Source organism: Piliocolobus tephrosceles, chromosome 5, assembly GCF_002776525.5.
Source record: "Piliocolobus tephrosceles isolate RC106 chromosome 5, ASM277652v3, whole genome shotgun sequence".
Classification (NCBI taxonomy): Eukaryota; Metazoa; Chordata; class Mammalia; order Primates; family Cercopithecidae; genus Piliocolobus; species Piliocolobus tephrosceles.
The window spans coordinates 29974280-29994311 of record NC_045438.1 but is presented as its reverse complement, the minus strand read 5'-3'; the positions used below and the strand labels follow the sequence as shown (position 1 = coordinate 29994311).

General features: G+C 40.1%; 1 protein-coding gene and 1 pseudogene across 3 annotated transcripts in view; one reads left to right on the top strand and one right to left on the bottom strand.

Moving 5' to 3' along the window:
* AKAP7 (A-kinase anchoring protein 7) overlaps positions 1-20032 on the bottom strand; it is a 145717-nt gene that overhangs the window by 88752 nt on the left and 36933 nt on the right. The gene's annotated exons all lie outside the window — the stretch shown is intronic.
* LOC111554933 lies at positions 5920-7035 on the top strand (annotated as a pseudogene).

Sequence of the window (20032 nt, the reverse complement as noted above, 5' to 3'; positions counted from 1 at the left end):
CAGTGAGAGTGTATTCCTATTATCACTTTATCACTGTAATTAACTTATCAATTTAGAGTTCATATAAATTACAAAAACCTATCTTTTCTCAACTACCCTGTCATAACCCAGTTTTGGCCCTCTCTATTTTGGCATATTCACAGCTGTTTTAAAAGAACCTCATGTTGAAATATTAGTCTGAATCATACAAAACTGTCACTTTTATGGGTCAAAACCAGTCAAATATTAGCGATGTCTTACGGTTTTACATATGTCATGATGGACTAATTTACTATGTTCCTAAGATTTGACTGTTTAGAGCATAATTTCCAAGTCTTCAAATATTTGAAGAATTATCCCATATAAGAGCTTCCAATAGCAATTTAGCAACATGTTTGTATCAACCTAGAAAACAAATAGCATAAAGGTGTGGAAGCACAAATTCATTTATTCAGTTACTTACTGAGCATTCCCTGTAAGTGCCAAGCACAGTACTGCTGAAGGCTGCACACAAGAGACTCTAAGTTATTTTTGTCTCCTGGGAGGTTATAGTCTCATGGGACAGATTTCAGCACAATAAAAAGACGGACTTCCCAATCAACATCAAAAAGTCAAATTCGAATTTTTGAATTTATCAAAAAATTTGACGGATATAAGAAATGGGCTTTTGTTAACAGAAAATTAAAATAGTGGGCATTTGTACTGTTCTTTACTACCTAATGTTTATTATCTTATTTGCTATAACAATCTTAATTGAGTCTAAAGAAAACATTTTTCTCTTTTTTTCCTTTTTTTTTCTTTTTCACAACAGAATCTCACTCTGTCACCCAGGCTGTATTGCAGTGGTACAATCTCAGTTAACTGCAACCTCCATCACCTCCCAGGTTCAAGCAATACTCGTGCCTCAGCCACCTGAGTAGCTGGGATTACAGGCACGCACCACCATGTCTGGCTAATTTTTGTATTTTTAGAAGATACGGGGTTTTGTCATGTTAGCCAGTCTGATCTCGAACTCCTGGCCTCAAGTGATCTGCCCGCCTTGGCTTCCCAACCAAAGTGCTGGGATTACAGTCATGAGCTACTGCACCCAGCCAACAGTTTTCAATTTACTGATTTCAGTTACCTCAGATTTTGACCCAACAGCTCTCATTATTCACTGGGTCTGAAGTCTCTTATGATATTTATTCACAATACTGTTTTAAATAATATTTGTCACAAAGAACTTTTGATTTTTATTAACGTGCTTTTTCAATATAGTCTATAGGTACACAGAAGTGGGGAAAAAGAAAATGCCTTCTTTTTGAAAAGTACTTCTTAATACTGATTTTATATTCTTAACAGTAGTATAATCTATTGCTTAGAGTATTAGGTAATGGTTAGAGCAATATCATATTTGGGATGAGAAAAGTTTTTACTAATGTGAAACCTACATGTCATTTTTCATCTATTAACAACTTACACAAAAGTTGGAAGTCCTGGAAGAGAAACTTATGAATAATTGAGATTTCTTATTTCCTCCCAGTACCACAGGCATTCCTTCAAGCACTAAACCAAAAATCACAAAGCACATATGCCAGATATCCTTCAAAAAGTCAGGTAAGGGTGCTTCCTAAACAATATAACTTAAAACTGAAGATGAAAATTGTCTGAAGAACAACTGCTTAAAAATATATTTACATACAAGGACACTTTGCTATATAAAAGAATACTGAAATAAATAATTTAATAGAGAAAGAATGCATTTGTAACCCTAACAAATACAGCTTTATCTGTTTTTTAGGGTTTACTTTTTTTTATATAGGAGATTTTCTTTAGGTGAACTCTTTAAAATATGTAGCAGCAATAAATTTACATAATAATCTTAAAGTGCAAAGAAGTTGCTAAAAGTTGTCTCAAAGTAAACTGTAACAGATCAATTTTAACAAAATCATGTTTCTACTTATATACCCTTTTTGCAAGATAAATATTTCCCCCTTCTTTCCAAGCTTTTGCTATTTTCTCCCTTTTTCTAATATTGTTAAGGATGCTTATGATTACATGATCTCCAATTTGAGAATAATCACAAAGAGGTTTATTAATAAGAATAGTCTAGAATGCTAAAGGAATGAAGTTCAATATATTACTAAACTTATACAGATAATCTCAAACTATAAAGCTTCAATTTATGATTTTTTGATTTTACAATTGCACAAAAGCAACATGCATTCAGTAGAAACTCTACTTGGAAATCCTGATTTTTGGTCTTTTCCCAGGATAGCAATATGCAGTATGATATTCTCTCTCAATGCCGGAAAGCAGCAGCCAGCTGCTCCCACTCAGTCACATGATCACAAGGGTAACAACCAACACTCTACAGTGTGTTGTGTTGCCAGATGATTTTGCCCAGCTGTAGGTTAATGTTAAGTGTTGTGGGCACATTTAAGGTAGGCTAGACTAAACTATATTTTCAGGTAGGTTAAATGTATTCAATTAATTTTCAAGTTACAATAGGTTTATTAGGATATAACTGCACCATAAGTCAAGTATCTCTATATATTATTTCAATATGTGGATGTAACAAAAATAGTATGTTCAATTTTTGATTTGTGGCCAGGTGAGGTGGCTCATGCCTATAATCCCGGTACTCTGGGAGGCCAAGGAGGGAGAACTGCCTGAGCCCAGGAATTTGAGACCAGCCTGGGCAACATGGTGAAACCCTGTCTCTACAAAAAAAAAAAAAATCAGCCAGGTGTGATGGCACATGCCTGTAATCCCAGCTACTCAGGAGGATGAAATGGGAGGATCACCTAAGCCCCGGGAGGTCAAGGCTGCAGTGAGCTGTGATGGCACCACTGTACTCCAGCCTGGGTGACAGAGCGAGACACAGTCTTAAAAAACAAAACAACAACAACAAAAAAAAACTAATGTGTAATTAAACAATAGCAAGCAATGAGTATTTTCCATGTTTTCCAATTGTAAGATACTTTCTACTACTATTGTAAGTTATACTGAAATTGTGTCACATATAATATGAAAAATCTCAATGAAACTTTAGAATCACTTCTCATCACCTAAAACTTTAAAGAAATAAAAGCCATAAAGCTGTTTTTGTTGTTCCTATAGTATTACTATTAACATTTAAAGCATTCCTGTATCCACATACTGCTTAAACAGTTTCATTTTAGATAGACTTAGCAAGTCACTCGAACTATGTAAATTTTATAGTCCTCATCTTAAATAGATATTTCTAGTTGATTACTGTGTAAAACCGACAAGTAGAATTTTTAAGTGTCATTCTTAAAAACACATCTTTAAAATACATCTTGATGCCAGAGGAATTCTACTAATTCCACTGCAGTTGAGAAAGATAACCAGACTGAGCCTTCTAACTCCAACCCAGTCCTCCCATAATTTAGCTTGTGCTCCTGGACACATCACTTAACCCTGACAGTAAAAGTGATGAGGCCATAATAAATTGCCTCTCAGGTCCCTTCTTATCCTAACAACCAGCAAATCCAAGTGAACTGCCAGAGAGAGTTCTGGTACATCATCCTTAGGGGATTCTAGAACACCAGAACTGGGTTTAATTATCATGCAAAGATTTAGACACGAATGTAAATGAGGGAAGAAAGACTACCTAAGGTTAAATGTTCTTTCAATTAGACTTTTATGTGTGCATCACACTTTTTTTTCATTGCTTTATCTATTAAAATATATTTATTGAATCCCTATTACATCACAGGAGTTGAGGACAGAAAGATGAAAGATTCCCTCAAAGAGCTTTCAATTCTGGTTGGGAAAGTTAGATTTCTAAACAATTACGCTAAGTTGTTATAGTTTCTACAGTAGAGATTTAGGGGAGAAGAGAATAAAATGATCATTTCTACTCTGGAGAAAAAGAAAAGTCCTTTATTGTAAAAGTGACACTTGAAATAAGTCTCTATGAAAGGTCAGTGATACAATATGAAAGGAAATTAAGAAAACAATTACATCAACATTATAAATAAAATTATAAAATAATTAGGAATACAAAAATTATAAAATACTTAGGAATAAACTTAACTAAGGAGGTGAAAGATGCATATTCTGAAAACTACAAAACATTGCTAAAAGAAATTAAAGAAAATACAAATAAATGAAAAGACAGCCTGCCTGTTTTAATGAACTGAAGGACTACATATTGTTAAAATGCCAATACTACTCAAAGCAATCTAATGATTTAATGTAACCCCATCAAAATCCCAATGGTATTTTCTGCAGAAATTTTAAAAATCCATCCTAAAATTCATATTGAACCTCAAGGATCTCTGAATAGCAAAACGATCTTGATAAAGATCAAAGTTAGAGATTTTACACTTCTGATTTCAAAAGTTACTACAAATCTATAGTAATCAAGACAGTGTGATATATGCATAAAGACAAATATATAGACTAATGAAATAGAATAGAAAGCTCAAAAATAAAACCTCATACATATGGTTGCTATAGTCTGAATGTTTGTGTCCCTGCAAAATTCTTATGTTGAGACCTAATCCCCAAGGTAATGGTATTAAGAGGTGGGGCCTTTGGAAGCCGATGAGGTCACAAGAGGTCTGCCTTCATTAATGGCATTACTGCCCTTAAAAGAGATTCAGGGGTCCCAAATCACTTTTGTCTTTGTCCCTGTTTGCCCTCCACCATGTGAGGATATAGCGTTCTCCCCTTCCACTAGATGAGGATGCAGCAACAAGGTGTCATCTGTGAAGCAGAGTCCTCTCCAGACACTAAATCTGCTGGTGACCTGATCTTGAACTTCCAGTTTCCAGAACTGTGATGAATGAATTTCTGTTGTTCATAAATTACCCAGTCCAGGTATTTTGTTATAACGGCAGGAAAGGACTATGACAATGGTCAAAAGGTTTCAACAACAGTGCCAAGACCATTCAATGAGAAAAGACCGTTGTATTAAGCCATTTCTGTATTGCTATAAAAAAATACCTGAGACTGGGTAATTTATAAGAAAAGAGACTTAACTGGCTCACAGTTCTGCAGGCTGTACAGGAAGCATAATGCCAGCATCTCCTTCTGGGGAGGCCTCAGGAAGCTTACAATCCATGGCAGAAGGCACAGGGGGACCAGGCATCTCACATGGTGGACACAGGAATAAGAGGCGGGGGGAAGGCCCCACACACTTTTAAATGACCATATCTCACAAGAACTCACTCACTAGCATGGGGACAGTACCAAGATGATGATGATCCAATCACCTTCCACAAGGCTCCACCTCCAACATTAGGGACTACATTACAACATGAAATTTGGGAAGGGGTAACGTCCAAACTACATTAGCAGTCTTTCAACAAATGGTGCTAGGAAAACTGGATATCCACATGCAAAAGAATGAAGTTAGTCCCTTACGTTACACCATATACAAAAATTAACTCGAAATGGATCAAAGATGTAAACATAAGAGTTAAAATTATAAGACTCTTAAGAAAAAACATAGAGGGAAAGGTTTGAGACATTAGATTTGGCAATGATTTCTTGAGTGTGACACCAAAGCACAGGCAACAAGAGTAAAAATAGATAAATTGGATTACATAAAAATATACAATTTTCATGCATCATAGGATATAATAGAATGAAAAGGCCACCTATGGAATGGGAGAAATATTTGCAAATCATGTATCTGGTAAGAGGTTAATATTCAGAATATAAAGCACTCCTTCAAATCAACAACAAAAGACAAACAACTTGGTTTAAAAATGGGCAAAAGACTTGAATGGGATTTCTCCATAGAAGAAACCCAAATGGCAAAAAGCACAGGAAAAGATGTTCAACATCACTAATCATTAAGGAATTGCAAATCAAAACCACAGATGAAATACCACCTCATACCTATTAGAATGGCCATTATTGGAGGGAGAGGAGCAGGGAAAATGGCACTGTGGTGGTGAGTGTAGTGAAGCTCCTTGGGAGCAGTACTACAAAGATGCCATGGAGCAGGGCCACAATTACAATGCCCACCTCTGTGCTGAGCGCAGCGTGCGCCTGCCTTTCTTGGACTCACAGACTGGAGTAGCCCAGAGCAATTGTTACATTTGGATGGAAAAGTGACTGGGTTCTAGGATTGGCCTCTGGACAGCTGTACTCTTACCCTGCCCAGCGCTGGCAGAAAAAGTAGCGAGCCCACCCCCCTGAAGATCCACAACTTTCCTTCCCATTTGTCAAGCCAGACACAGACCAGACCCTGAAGAAGGAGGGGCTGATCTCTCAGGATGGCAGCAGTTTAGAGGTTCTGTTGCACACTGACCCCCTGGAGAGGCGAGGTGCCCCAGGTCCCCGAGTTGATGATGACAGCCTGGGTGAGTTTCCTGTGACCAACAGTCAAGCACAAAAGCGAATCCTAGAACCAGATGACTTCGATGATGAGGACTATGAAGAAGATGCTCCCAAGCGTCCAGGAAAGGGGTAATCCAAGTGTAAAGGTGTGGGCAGTGCCTGTAAGGAGCTGGATGCTTCCAACCTGGAGGACTGGGACAAGCCCTATGCCTGTGACATTTGTGGAAAACATTACAAGAACCAACCAGGCCTCAGCTACCACTATGTCCACTCTCACTTGGCTGAGGAGGAGGGTGAGGACAAAGAAGACTCCCAACCACCCACCCCTGTTTCCCAGAGGTCTGAGGAACAGAAACCCAAAAAGGGTCCTGATGGATTGGCCTTGCCCAACAACTACTGTAACTTCTGTCTGGGGAACTCAAAGATTAACAAGAAGATGGGACAACTCGAGGAGCTGGTGTCTTGTTTTGACTGTGGCTGCTCAGGGCATCCATCTTGCCTCCATTTCACCCCCATGACGATGGCGGCAGTGAAGACATGCCGCTGGCAGTACATCGAGTGCGAATGTCATGACACCTGTGGCACCGCTGAGAATGATGACCAGCTGGGCTTCCGTGCTGACTGCGATCACGGCTACCAACTGCACTGTCTCACCTCATCCATGTCTGAGCCCCCGAAGGAAGTGGGAGTTGCCACCTGTGTCTGGACCTGTTGAAGGAGAAAGTTGCCATCTACCAGAACCAGAACTCCTCTTGAGATGGCCATCCCCCTGCTCCTCGACATACCTAAGGCTGTTTCTCTCCTCCACTTCATTTTTCAAACCCACCTGTCCCTTCTTCCACCTCTCCTTCACAAGTCCAGAGAACCTTGGAGTGGTTGTTCTAGGCTGCCTTTGGCAGCCGCAAGCTGAGGTGGCAGCTCTGGCCACCTCTGGCCCTAGGCCCTCAAGGAGAAAGGAGCAACACCCTGCCCCAAGGCCTACCTGTGGGCCCAGTTTCTCTCTGCTCTCCAGGAAATGCATTCACTCTGCTTGCCTTGGGCCCAGGCTATGGTGATCACAGGGTTCAGTGTCCTCCTAGAAAGAGTGGGAGAGCAGCTCACTTCTCTCTCTGCTGCCTCCACTCTGGTCTCCAGAGTTTTCCCTTCCCCCAGAGGCAAGCCAGGCCAGAGCCCCTTTGCCTGAGGCAGCTGGGAGCAAGCAGCTGAGGCCATGGCCACAAGGAGCTTCCCGTGCCCCTGTGCACTTAGCCTCACCTCTTTCCTCCAGAGTGGCTCTCTGCGGCCCTCTGTTTCTGCTACATAGGGTTCTTTGCTGGAGTTAGGATGTTCTCAGTCACCCTCCTGGCTCTGCCCTGTCCCAGTTCACCCCACCCCAGGGGGAGCAGCAGCTTTACCTTGTGCTTCCCGGTGCTCTCGGAGCTCACTCTCATGGACGGGCTCCAGTGACCGAAGCATTCCCCACCCTTGGAATGTCTCCTCTTCTGTCTCCCTTCTTATTCCTTTTGGTTTTGTGGGGAGAGGGGAAGGATCAGGGGGCCAGGCCAGCAGCTCAGGGGCTACAGGGAGATGGGTAATGTGCCTGTTTTTTTAACATGATGAAAAAACCTACCTCCAAAATCCCCTTTTTGTTCTTCCTGGACCTGGGCATTCAGCCTCCTGCCCTTAACTGAATTGGGAGCCTCTGCCACCTGCCCTGTGTATCCTGGCTCTCAGCTCATGGGGAAGCCACACAGACATCCCGTTCTTCCCTTGCATGCTCGCTAGTAGCTGGTAAGGTCTTCAAACCCTGATTCCTCAAGTTTTCTGCTTAGTGGCACTGACATTAAGTAGTGGAGGGACAGTGCATGCCAGGATACCCTGGAGTAGCCTTCCCCCTTGGCCGCGGGCAGGCCCTAACTCACTGTCGCTTTGGAGTTGTCTTTTTTTTCCCTTTCTTTAGTTCCTGTATTCTAAACATTAGTAAAAATAAATGTTTTTACACAGAGCCCTCTGCTGGATGGTTTATCTCCTGCCTCTCTTCATTAAGAAGGCCATTTCATCCTAAGATTTCCATGATGGTGATTTTTTTAAACATTTTGAAATACAGCTTTTTTTCCCCCAAAATTAAAATGTTTTTTGTTGAATTCCAATATGTAAAGCGAATATAAAATTGGTTATTTTGGTTAGTTTTAATTAGTTACATAAATTCAAGTTTATAACAATTCTTTGTTATAAAGAACAATGAAGCTGTTTTGATCAATACAAAGTTTGGGTTAAATTTTTTCTAAAAAGGGCTATTATCAAAAAAATAGAAAATAACAAGTGTTGGAGCCCTTGTATACTGCTGGTGGGAATGTAAAATAGTCCAGCTGCTACAGAAAACATTATGGCAGTTCCTCAAAATATTAAAAATAAAACTACCGTATGATTCAGTAATTCCACTTCTGATTACATATCCAAAAGATCTAAACTCAAGGTCTTAAAGAGATATTTATACACTCGTGTTCATAGCTGTATTATTCACAGTAGCCAAGAGTCCATCAACAAACCCATCAACAGATAACAAGAGAAGCAAAATGTGGTATGTACATATACCATGGAATATTACAAAGCATTAAAAAGGAAGAAAGTTCTGACACAATACGACATGTATGAACCTTAAGGACATTATGTTAAGTGAAATTAGCCAGTCATAAAAAGATAAATACTACATGGTTTCACTTCTATGAGGCAGCTACACAGTCAAATTCATAGAGACAGAAAGTAGAATGGTGGTCGCCAGAAGCCAGGGGAAGGAGGGAGTGAGGATTTGTTTTTCATGGGTATGGAGTTTCCATTTGGCAAGATTAAAAGATTCTGTAGCTTGCTTGCCCAATAATATGAATATACTTAACACTACTGAACTACATGTTTTTAAAAAGTTAAGATAGTAAATTTCATATTATGTGTATTTTACTATAGTTAAAAATTTTTTTTTTTTTTTTTTGTAGATGGACTCTTACTCTGTCACCCAGGCTGGAGTGCAGTGGTGCCATCTCAGCTCACTACAACTGCTGCCTCTTGGGTTCATGCGATTCCCCTGCCTCAGCCTCCCGAGTAAGTGAGATCACAGGTACCCACCACCATGCCTGGCTAATTTGTCTGTATTTTTAGTAGAGATGGAGTTTCACTATGTTGGCCAGGCTTGTTTCAAACTCCTGACCTCAAGTGATCTACCCGCCTCAGCCTCCCAAAGTGCTAGGATTACAGGCATCAGCCACCATGTCCGGCCAAAACTAATTAAAAAAAAAAAATCAGTGGTTGTTGTCTGATCATGTGAAGAATGTGAAGGATTCCACGGGGTGGCAGCAGCGTCAGCTAAGGCATGAAGACATGACATGGCCAAGTGCCTCTGGACACCTGTAAGTAGTTCAGTGTGCCTTAAACAATGGGTGCAGCGTGGACAGCACAATAAGGCTAAATACACAGGCAAGAATCCAGGAGCTCAGAATCTTAAATGACACAGAAAGAAGAATAGATTTTATCCTAGATCCAACAGTAAGTCAATAAATTCTTTTAAGCAGAGAGCATAAAAATGCTTAGTTTTGTGCTTTAGAAAAAGAGTCTGGAAGCAAAGCTGCAGGTTGTGGACCAGGAGACTACTGCAGTAGCATAGGTAAAAGATGAACAGAGCTGGAACTGAGGCACAGCAATAGGAACAGAAAGTAGGGAAAAAATGGGAGTGATATTTAAGGGAGAAAATTTACAGCATTTGATGACTATGAATATCTAAAATAACTGATGCTGGCATTTAGGATGACACCTAGATTTCTTATGTTACTGGTGGAAGAGTAGGGAGATTGACTGTGATGGTAAATACAAAAAGAGAAACATGGGGCCAGGCACAGTGGCTCAGACCTGTAATCCCAGCACTTTGGGAGGCCGATGCGGGCAGATCACCTGAGGTCAGGAGTTTGATACCAGCCTAGCCAACATGGTGAAACCCTGTCTCTACTAAAAATACAAAAATTAGCCAGGCGTGGTGGCATGTGCCTGTAATCCCAGCTACTCGGGAGGCTGAGGCAGGAGAATCACTTGAACCTGGGAGGCAGAGGTTGTAGTGAGCCGAGATAGTGCCACTGCACTCCAGCCTGGGCGACAGAGTGAGACTCCACTTCAAAAACCAAAAAAAGAAAGAAACATAGTTAAACAGAGAGTCAGGTTCAGAAATCTAAAAATATAAATGCTTAAAGAAAAAAGAGAGAAGCTAGTGAAGAAAGCTGAGAAGATACATTGAGAGAAGTATTAAAAACATACACACACAAAAAAGAAAGAAAGAAAAAAGAAAGTGGTGTCTCAGAAGCCAAAAGAATTTAAAGAAGGGAGTGCTCGGTTGTATGAATAAATCTAGAGCATCCGTTAGATTCAGTGATTACAAAGCTATCGGGGCCCATGATGTGGCACGTAGTGAAGTAAGCCATAGCCTACTGACGGCGGGAGGTCCGAGAAAAGGACAGTAATGAACTAGAGACAGAGAACACAGGCAACTTTTTAAAAGATTCTAGGTAGGAAAGGTACGATGAAGATTTTTTAAATTTTAAAGATTCTGGGTAGGAAAGGTACAGAGAATACAGGCAACTCTTTTAAAGCTTCTGGGTAGGAAAGGTACAATGAAGAAGCTAGCAGGAGATTCAAAAACAAGAGATTTTTCTGTAGCTAATTCTTAGGGTTTTCTAACTTTGTTTTTTGTTTGTTTAGGGATAGGAAAGGTGTTATTGAGCAAGTAAAGTTGGGGGAAAGGAGGTGATAAAGACAAAGGGTTGAAAATACAGAAACACCGAGAGGGAAGAAGTAACTGGTATAACAAGATCCCGGTTGAGACCAGCCAACCAAGAACACAGCTGAAGGGGTTAGTCTTAACTAGATACAGGACACCTTTTTTCCTAAAACTGTATGAGAATTTAAAAGCCAAATGCAGTAGCAGAAGGACTTGGGACTTGAAGTGAGCAGATCCCAGCCTCAGTGCCATCTGCTGAGAGACGGGTAGAAGCTTATAGTTGCTCCAAACAGGGGGCTGCAGCAGCAACAGTAGACATGAGAAAACACTGAGCCAAAGCAGTGCACCTGCCGAGCCAAGGCTCTGAGTGTGGAAGACATACATTTGCAGGAGAGCCAACGTACATGACTGTGTGATTTCTTCATTTTGTCATTCTTTTGATAAATATTTATTAACACCTTATTTATTTATGTATTTATTTATTTATTTGAGACAGGGTCTTTCTCTGTCACCCAGGCTGGAGTATGGTGACATATTCACAGCTCACTGCAGCCTCGCCCTCCCAGACTCAAGCAATCCTTCCACCTCAGCCACCCAAGTAGCTGGAATCAAGGCATGCACCACCATGCCCAGGTAATTTTTTTCTCTTTTGTAGAAACAGTCTCACTATGTTGCCTAGGCTGGTCTTAAACCACTGAGCTCAAGCAATCCTCCCTCCTCAGGCCCCCAAAGTGCTGGGATTATGTGAGCCTTAACGCATTTTATGTGTCACACATTATAGACGGTACTGGGTATACGCTAGTGATCAAAACAGTCATGGTCCTGGCCCTCGTGGAGCCTAATCTAGCCACAAAGACAGTCAATCAAATAGACAATAATGGGCCAGGCACAGTGGCTCACGCCTGTAATCCCAGCACTTTGAGGGGCTGAGGCAGGCAGATCACTTGAGGTCAGGAGTTTGAGACCAGCTTGGCCAACATGTACTATAAATACAAAACTTAGCCGGGTGTGGTGGCAGGCACCTGTAATCCGAGCTACTAGTGAGGCTAAGACAGGAGAATCACTTGAACCCAGGATGCAGAGTTTGCGGTGAGCCAAGATCATGCAACTGCACTCCAGCCTGGGCGACAGAGCGAGACTCCATCTCAAAACAAACAAACAACAACAACAACAACAAATAGACAATAACATAATCACAACATGTGATGAGCTCTATGAGGGCATCCCACTGGGTATAGTGATAGAGAGCTTACTTATAAACATACTCTACTCACAGTGGGCAGGGACTCTGAAGTGGTGACATTTGAGATCCTAAGAATGAAAAGGCCTAAGCAAAAGGAACACTCAGGCATTTTCAGAAGATCTATGGCAGAAAAGACTTGGTTGAGTCCAGCATCTGTGAGAAGAAAGTTCAACTGGAGCACAGTGGGCAGGGAGAGAGGACCATCATAAGGCAGGAGATATAGACAGCAGACCAGAACATGGAGGGTATTGTGGGCTACAGCAAGGAGGGTGGATTTTATTTTGCCCAGGTGTTGGGGCAAAAAAGCAAATGACTGGATTGGATCTGCCATCGGTGTTTCCCAGCCAGGTCAAACTGAAGGAGATAGGACAATTGAAAGAGCCACCAAGAAAGTGACATACCTTGAGGCCTTGTCTAGTTTAAGAATGAATACATCCATGCTGTCCTGGAAGAGGCCAAGCCTGGGTGAGGTCGCAGAGCATTAGTAGTAGTGGAAAGGAAGTAAATGGCAACTAGAATGGGAAGCTGTGGCGATAGCTATAACTGAGTTTAAGGTCTCAGAAATATGCTTATGAATGGCAGAGTGGTGTACGGGTGTAGGATGCTAACGTCAAAGAAGTCAAGGGATTTTAAGAAAAGCAACAGCTGTGACGGCAGTAGTGGGAATGGAGTATTTATCATTAATAATAACAGCTACCATCTATTTAACATTGTCTATGTGCCCAATACTATGCTAAACACTTCGTATAGATTATCTCACTTTATTTTCAGAACAGTTACTATTATGCCCATTGTACAAATAAAGAAACTGAAGGACTGGGAGGTGAAGTAAATTGCTTAAAACCACTCAGCTGGTAACAGACTGCACAGGAATGCAAATGGTTCTGACTGACTCCAAAGCTCACTTTGTGCCAGCATGGCTGGACAGATTGTGCTCGTGCTACTGAAGGACGCAAGCATTGCAATGTAAGCTATGAAACAAAATCCTCAAAATAGGAGAGGAAATATTCAGATGACAGCAAAAAGAGAGGCAGAAGGTAACAAAACCAGGTAACATGAACCACCAATAAGGAAAGGCCTTTGTGTGAGGATAGAATAGGGACAAAGCAACAGAGAGATAAGAGAATGTAGATGATATCTCCGGGTCCTGTGGAATGTGGAATTAGGTGAAATGAGCAGCCTTCACCTAGAAGAAGCTGTGACTTCAATCGGATAAGAGCTGAGTTTCAGCTAAGGCAAGAAGAGGTATTCCTGGAAAATGTTTAGGGAGTCGGGTTGCTAATTTACAATGTAACAGATTAGCATAGTGATTAAGAGCACAGAATCTGGAATCAGACTGCTTGGGCTTGAGTCCTGGTTCCGCTACTCACTAACAAATTACTTAACTTCTTTGTGCCTCTCAGTTCCCTGATAAATGGGAGTGATGACAATGGTCTTCCCATGGTTTGGATGTGGTTTGTCCCCACCAAAACTCATGTTGAAATCTGATTCCCAATATGGTAGTGCTGGACATGGAGCCTTGTGGGAGATGTTTGGGTCACAGGGTGGATCCCTCATAAACAGATGAATGCCTTACATCAGGAGGATGTTTTCACTTTCATGGGACTGGATTAGTTACTAAAGAGTACGCTCTTATAAAAGTGAATTAGGCTTCCTAGATTCTCTCTTGCTTCCCCTATTGCCATGTGATCGCTTTGCACGCACCCACTCACTTTTCCACTTCTCTGCCATGTTTTGACCCAGCATGTGGTTCTGACCAGGAGCCAGCCAGTGCAGCGCTATGCTCTTGAACTTCCCAGCCTGCAAATTGTCAGCTCAATAAACGTCTTTCCTTCATAAATTACCCAGCCTCAAGTATTCTGTTATAGCAACACATAATGAACTAAGACAGCCCCTACCTCATAGGTTTGTCCGAACGAAATTAATATTTAATAAGATAATTAGAATAATGCCTGGAACAAAGTCAATCCATTTAGAAAGTGTTTGATTGAAAATCAAGTAAATAAAAGAGGTGAGAATAAAAAGGAGTAAGAGAGAGGTGAGAAAGGAGAGGAAGGATGGAGGAAGTGTGCTTGGAGGCAAACACAAATAGAGGCAGGGTATGAAACTAAGGCTCTAATGGTCTCAATGGTGCAGGACTGTGAAAGCAGCCATCCTAGTTGAGAAGACAAACTGGTCTTCTAAGTGAAGTGTGGCTAAGTTATTTTGATGTTTCTGAAGGGAGCCTAGCCCAAGCCATTAGGGGGAGGGTTAGCAGGCTGCTGGGACACCCACCAGTCTGTGGTGGTTAGAAGTCCAAGACTTCATGTAGTCATAGAGCACCCTAGAAGGTCCTAAAGATACCAGAAACTGAACAGATTCTTCACAAGGAGCAGAAAACACAGAATGTAGTCTCTTCATCATTTGGGGGAAATGACAGTCAAAATAAAAGAAAGCATAATGTTCAAATGAACATTCTAAAAACCTTTCATTTTTTCTTGTATGAGATAAATGTACTTAGAATCTTTTATCATGCTAACCAAGGGCACTTTTCTATTTAAAAAAGAAAGATTTGCAAGAACGATTATAATTCTAGTGGGCTAAATTTTTAGCAATCTCTCAATCTAACAAGCTTAACAAAATTACATATGGCTGAAAAAATGAATGAAATCACATATCTATTTCTATGCAAAAAGCTTTTCAGTGCAATTTCATCATTCATTATAAAATGTGGGAACATGCCATATAAATGCAAAATTTGCAATATCTTCTTAATTCTATCAGCTACTGGGTAGTTCTAGGAAAGAAGGTGCTGTTTTATTCTGGAAAAAAAAAAAACAGGATCACTCAAAGTCAAGCTAGGAAGCTGAGACACAGCCTCTGATGCCATACACCTTACCTGCTCCCTCAAGTGGCTACCACCGTAAGCCCACAGTACATATAATGCAAAGAAGGGCTTGGTCTCTTTAGCCCACCAGCAGGTACCAAAAATAACTGTTAGTAACAGCATAATTTTAATGGTATAGGAAAAAAGAAATATCTTTTTCTCACCCATCCTATATTCATTGTTACAGAGAACTCTATAAAAAAGACAGATTAACAAGAGACAAGCATACCAATTTATTTAACAGAAGCCTTATGTGACATAGGACCTTTTATAAGAAAATAATGACCCAAATAAACATGTAAACCTGTGTATTTTTATGCTATATTTGATGAAGAAGTGGATAGTTGTGGAGAAGTACAACTGAATTAAAAACTATGATTTAATGGTAATAAACTGGGGGAAACTTAGCAAGGCCTACTGACTCAGCTTCTCCTCTGTGACCCACTATCTTCAGAAAGGAGGATGTTCCACTCCTCCAGGCATAGAAAAAGCATATCTCAAATGTTGGTCTTATGACCTGCTTCAGGGAAGGGCAGGAGGGCAGAGAGTGACTTTCCTACTTCTGCTGTTTTCTCAAATTCCTTTAGCTTAAAATATTATGGAGTAGCATATCCTGACCCCCATTAATGGTAAAAGTCCATCAATTTAGACTCTACTAGTTCAAAATGTCCAATAATTTTCTTCAATTTTACACATTAAAAATTCTAAATGACTCTTTATCCTGCCAATATTTAGTAACAAGTACAAAGAGTAGTGTCTGAAATTGGTTCCTTTTTTCATAAGAACTATGTAACACTTTCAGAATTTATTTTTTTTAACTTGTAAATCTAAAAACTCTCTCAATGAAAATTAGGTAAATCGGACTACAGCTGAACCTTTGAACAACACAGGTTTGAACTAAGCAGGTCCACTTATATAAGGATATTCTTCCTTTTTTATTATTATCATACTTTATATTCCAGGGTACATGTGCACAACATGCAGGTTACATATGTATACATGTGCCATGTTGATGTGCTGCACCCATTAACTCGTCATTTACATTAGGTATATCTCCTAATGCTATCCCTCCCCCCTCCCCCTACCCCACAATAGGCCCCAGTGTGTGATGTTCCCCTTCCTGTATCCAAGTGTTCTCATTGCTCAATTCCCACCTATGAGTGAGAACATGCAGTGTTTAGTTTTCTGTTCTTGCGATAGTTTGCTGAGAATGACGGTTTCCAACTGCATCCATGTCCCTACAAAGGACATGAACTCATCCTTTTTTATGGCTGCATAGTATTCCATGGTGGATATGTGCCACATTTTCTTAATCCAGTCTGTCACTGATGGACATTTGGGTTGGTTCCAAGCCTTTGCTATTGTGAATAGTGCCACAATAAACATACTTGTGCATGTGTCTTTATAGCAGCATGCTTTATAATCCTTTGGGTATATACCCAGTAATGGGATAGCTGGGTCAAACGGTATTTCTAGTTAGAGATCCTTGAGGAATTGACACACTGTCTTCCACAATGCTTGACCAGTTTACGGTCCCACCAACAGTGTAAAAGTGTTCCTATTTCTCCACATCCTCTCCAGCACCTGTTGTTTCCTGACTTTTTAATGATCACCATTCTAATTGGTGTGAGATGGTATCTCATTATGATTTCGATTTGCATTTCTCTGATGGCTAGTGACGATGAGCATTTTTTCATGTGTCTGTTGGCTGCATAAATGTCTTCTTTTGAGAAGTGTCTGTTCATATCCTTTGCCCACTTTTTGATAGGGTTGTTTGTTTTTTTCTTGTAAATTTGTTTGAGTTCTTTGTAGGTTCTGGATATTAGCCTTTTGTCAGATGAGTAGATTGCAAAAATTTTCTCCCATTCTGTAGGTTGCCTGTTCACTCTGATGGTAGTTTCTTTTGCTGTGCAGAAACTCTTTAGTTTAATTAGATCCCATTTGTCAATGTTAGCTTTTGTTGCCGTTGCTTTTGGTGTTTTAGGCATGAAATCCTTGCCCATGCCTATGTCCTGAATGGTATTGCCCAGGTTTTCTTCTAGGGTTTTCATGGTTTTAGGTCTAACATTTAAGTCTCTAATCCATCTTGAATTAATTTTTGTATAAGGTGTAAGGAAGGGATCCAGTTTCAACTTTCTACTTATGGCTAGCCAGTTTTCCCAGCACCATTTATTAAACAGGGAATCCTTTCCCCATTTCTTGTTTTTGTCAGGTTTGTCAAAGATCAGATGGTTGTAGATGTGTGGTATTATTTCTGAGGTCTCTGTTCTGTTCCATTGGTCTATATCTCTATTTTGGTACCAGTACCATGCTGTTTTGGTTACTGTAGCCTTGTAGTATAGTTTGAAGTCAGCTAGCATGATGCCTCCAGCTTTGTTCTTTTGGCTTAGGATTGTCTTCGCTATCTGGGCTCTTTTTTGATTCCATACGAACTTTAAAGTAGTTTTTTCCAATTCTGTGAAGAAAGTCATTGGTAGCTTAATGGGGATGGCTTTGAATCTGTAAATTACCTGGGGCAATATGGCCATTTTCACGATATTGATTCTTCCTATCCATGAGCATGGAATGTTCTTCCATTTGTTTGTGTCCTCTTTTATTTCATTGAGCAGTGGTTTGTAGTTCTCCTTGAAGAGGTCCTTCACATGCCTTGTAAGTTGGATTCCGAGGTATTTTATTCTCTTTGAAGCAGTTGTGAATGGGAGTTCACAATTTGACTTCCTCTTTTCCTAATTGAATATCCTTTATTTCTTTCTCTTGCCTGATTGCCCTGGCCAGAACTTCCAACACTATGTTGAATAGGAATGGTGAGAAAGGGCATCCCTGTCTTGTCCCAGTTTTCAAGGGGAATGCTTCCAGTTTTTGCCCATTCAGTATGATATTGGCTGTGGGTTTGTCATAAATAGCTCTTATTATTTTGAGATACTTTCCATCAATACCGAGTTTATTGAGACTTTTTAGCATGAAGGGCTGCTGAATTTTTTCAAAGGCTTTTTCTGCATTTATTGAGATAATCATGTGGTTTTTGTCTTTGGTTCTGTTTATATGCTGCATTACATTTATTGATTCGCGTATATGGAACCAACCTTGCATCCCAGGGATGAAGCCCACTTGATTATGGTAGATAAGCTTTTTGATGTGCTGCTGGATTCGTTTTGCCAGTATTTTATTGAGGATTTTTGCATCAATGTTCATCAGGGATACTGGTCTAAAATTCTCTTTTTTTTGTTGTGTCTCTGCCAGGCTTTGGTATCTGGATGATGTTGGCCTCATAAAATGAGTTAGGGAGGATTCCCTCTTTTTCTATTGATTGGAATAGTTTCAGAAGGAATGGTACCAGCTCCTCCTTGTACGTCTGGTAGAATTTGGCTGTGAATCCGTATAGTCCTGGACTTTTCTTGGTTGGTAGGCTATTAATTATTGCCTCAATTTCAGAGCCTGTTATTGGTCTATTCAGGGATTCAACTTCTTCCTGGTTTAGTCTTGGGAGACTGTATGTGTCCAGGAATTTATCCATTTCTTCTAGGTTTTCCAGTTTATTTGTGTAGAGGTGTTTACAGTATTCTCTGATGGTAGTTTGTATTTCTGTGGGGTCAGTGGTAATATCCCCTTTATCATTTATTATTGCGTCTATTTGATTCTTCTCTCTTTTATTCTTTATTAGTCTTGCTAGCAGTCTATCAATTTTGTTGATCCTTTCAAAAAAACCAGTTCCTGGATTCACTGATTTTTTGAAGGGTTTTTTGTGCCTCTATCTCCTTCAGTTCTGCTCTGATCTTAGTTATTTCTTGCCTTCTGCTACCTTTTGAATGTGTTTGCTCTTGTTCTCTAGTTCTTTTAATTGTGATGTTAGGGTGTCAATTTTAGATCTTTCCTGCTTTCTCTTGTGGGCATTTAGTGCTATAAATTTCCCTCTATACAATGCTTTAAATGTGTCCCAAAGATTCTGGTATGTTGTATCTTTGTTCTCCCTGGTTTCAAAGAACATCTTTATTTCTGCCCTCATTTTGTTATGTACCCAGTAGTCATTCAGGAGCAGGTTGTTCCGTTTCCATGTAGTTGAGCAGTTTTGAGTGAGTTTCTTAATCCTGAGTTCTAGTTTGATTGCACTATGGTCTGAGAGACAGTTTGTTATAATTTCTGTTCTTTTACGTTTGCTGAGGAGTGCTTTACTTCCAACTATGTGGTCAATTTTGGAATAAGTGCGATGTGGTGCTGAGAAGAGTGCATATTCTGTTGATTTGGGGTGGAGAGTTCTGTAAATGTCTATTAGTCTGCTTGGTATATATATGGATATTTTTCAACAGAAGTTACACGTGTGTGCCTGCCTATCCTGCCTCCCTGCTTCCACCTCCACTTCTTGTGCCTCTGCCACCCCTAAGACAGCAAGACTCACTCCTCCGTTTCCTCAGTCCACTCAATGTGAAAATGATGAGGGTGAAAACCTTTATGATCATCCACTTCCACTTAATGAACAGCAAACATGTATTCTCTTTCTTAGGATTCTCTTAATAGCATTTTCTTTTCTCTAAATTATTTATCACAAGAATATAGTATATATTAATAATACATGTAACATACAAAATATGTGTTAATCAATTGTTTATGTTATCAATAAGGCTTTCAGTCAACAGTAGACTATTACTAGTAAACTTCTGGGGGAGTCGAAAGTTACATGGGGAATTTTGACTACGCAGGGTTCTGGGCACCAATCCCCACGTTGTTCAAAGGTCAACTAGAATTACTTTCTTTACAAATTTTCCTGCTTTACAGTAAGTCAGACTAGCTCTGTCTCCATTATTTTGAATGAATAAAATTTTAATATTCCTGTGTAGGCATATACATACAATTTATTACAAAGTTTTAAGAAACTTTGGTCAATGGAATATATTCTTCTGAAAGTTGGAATATA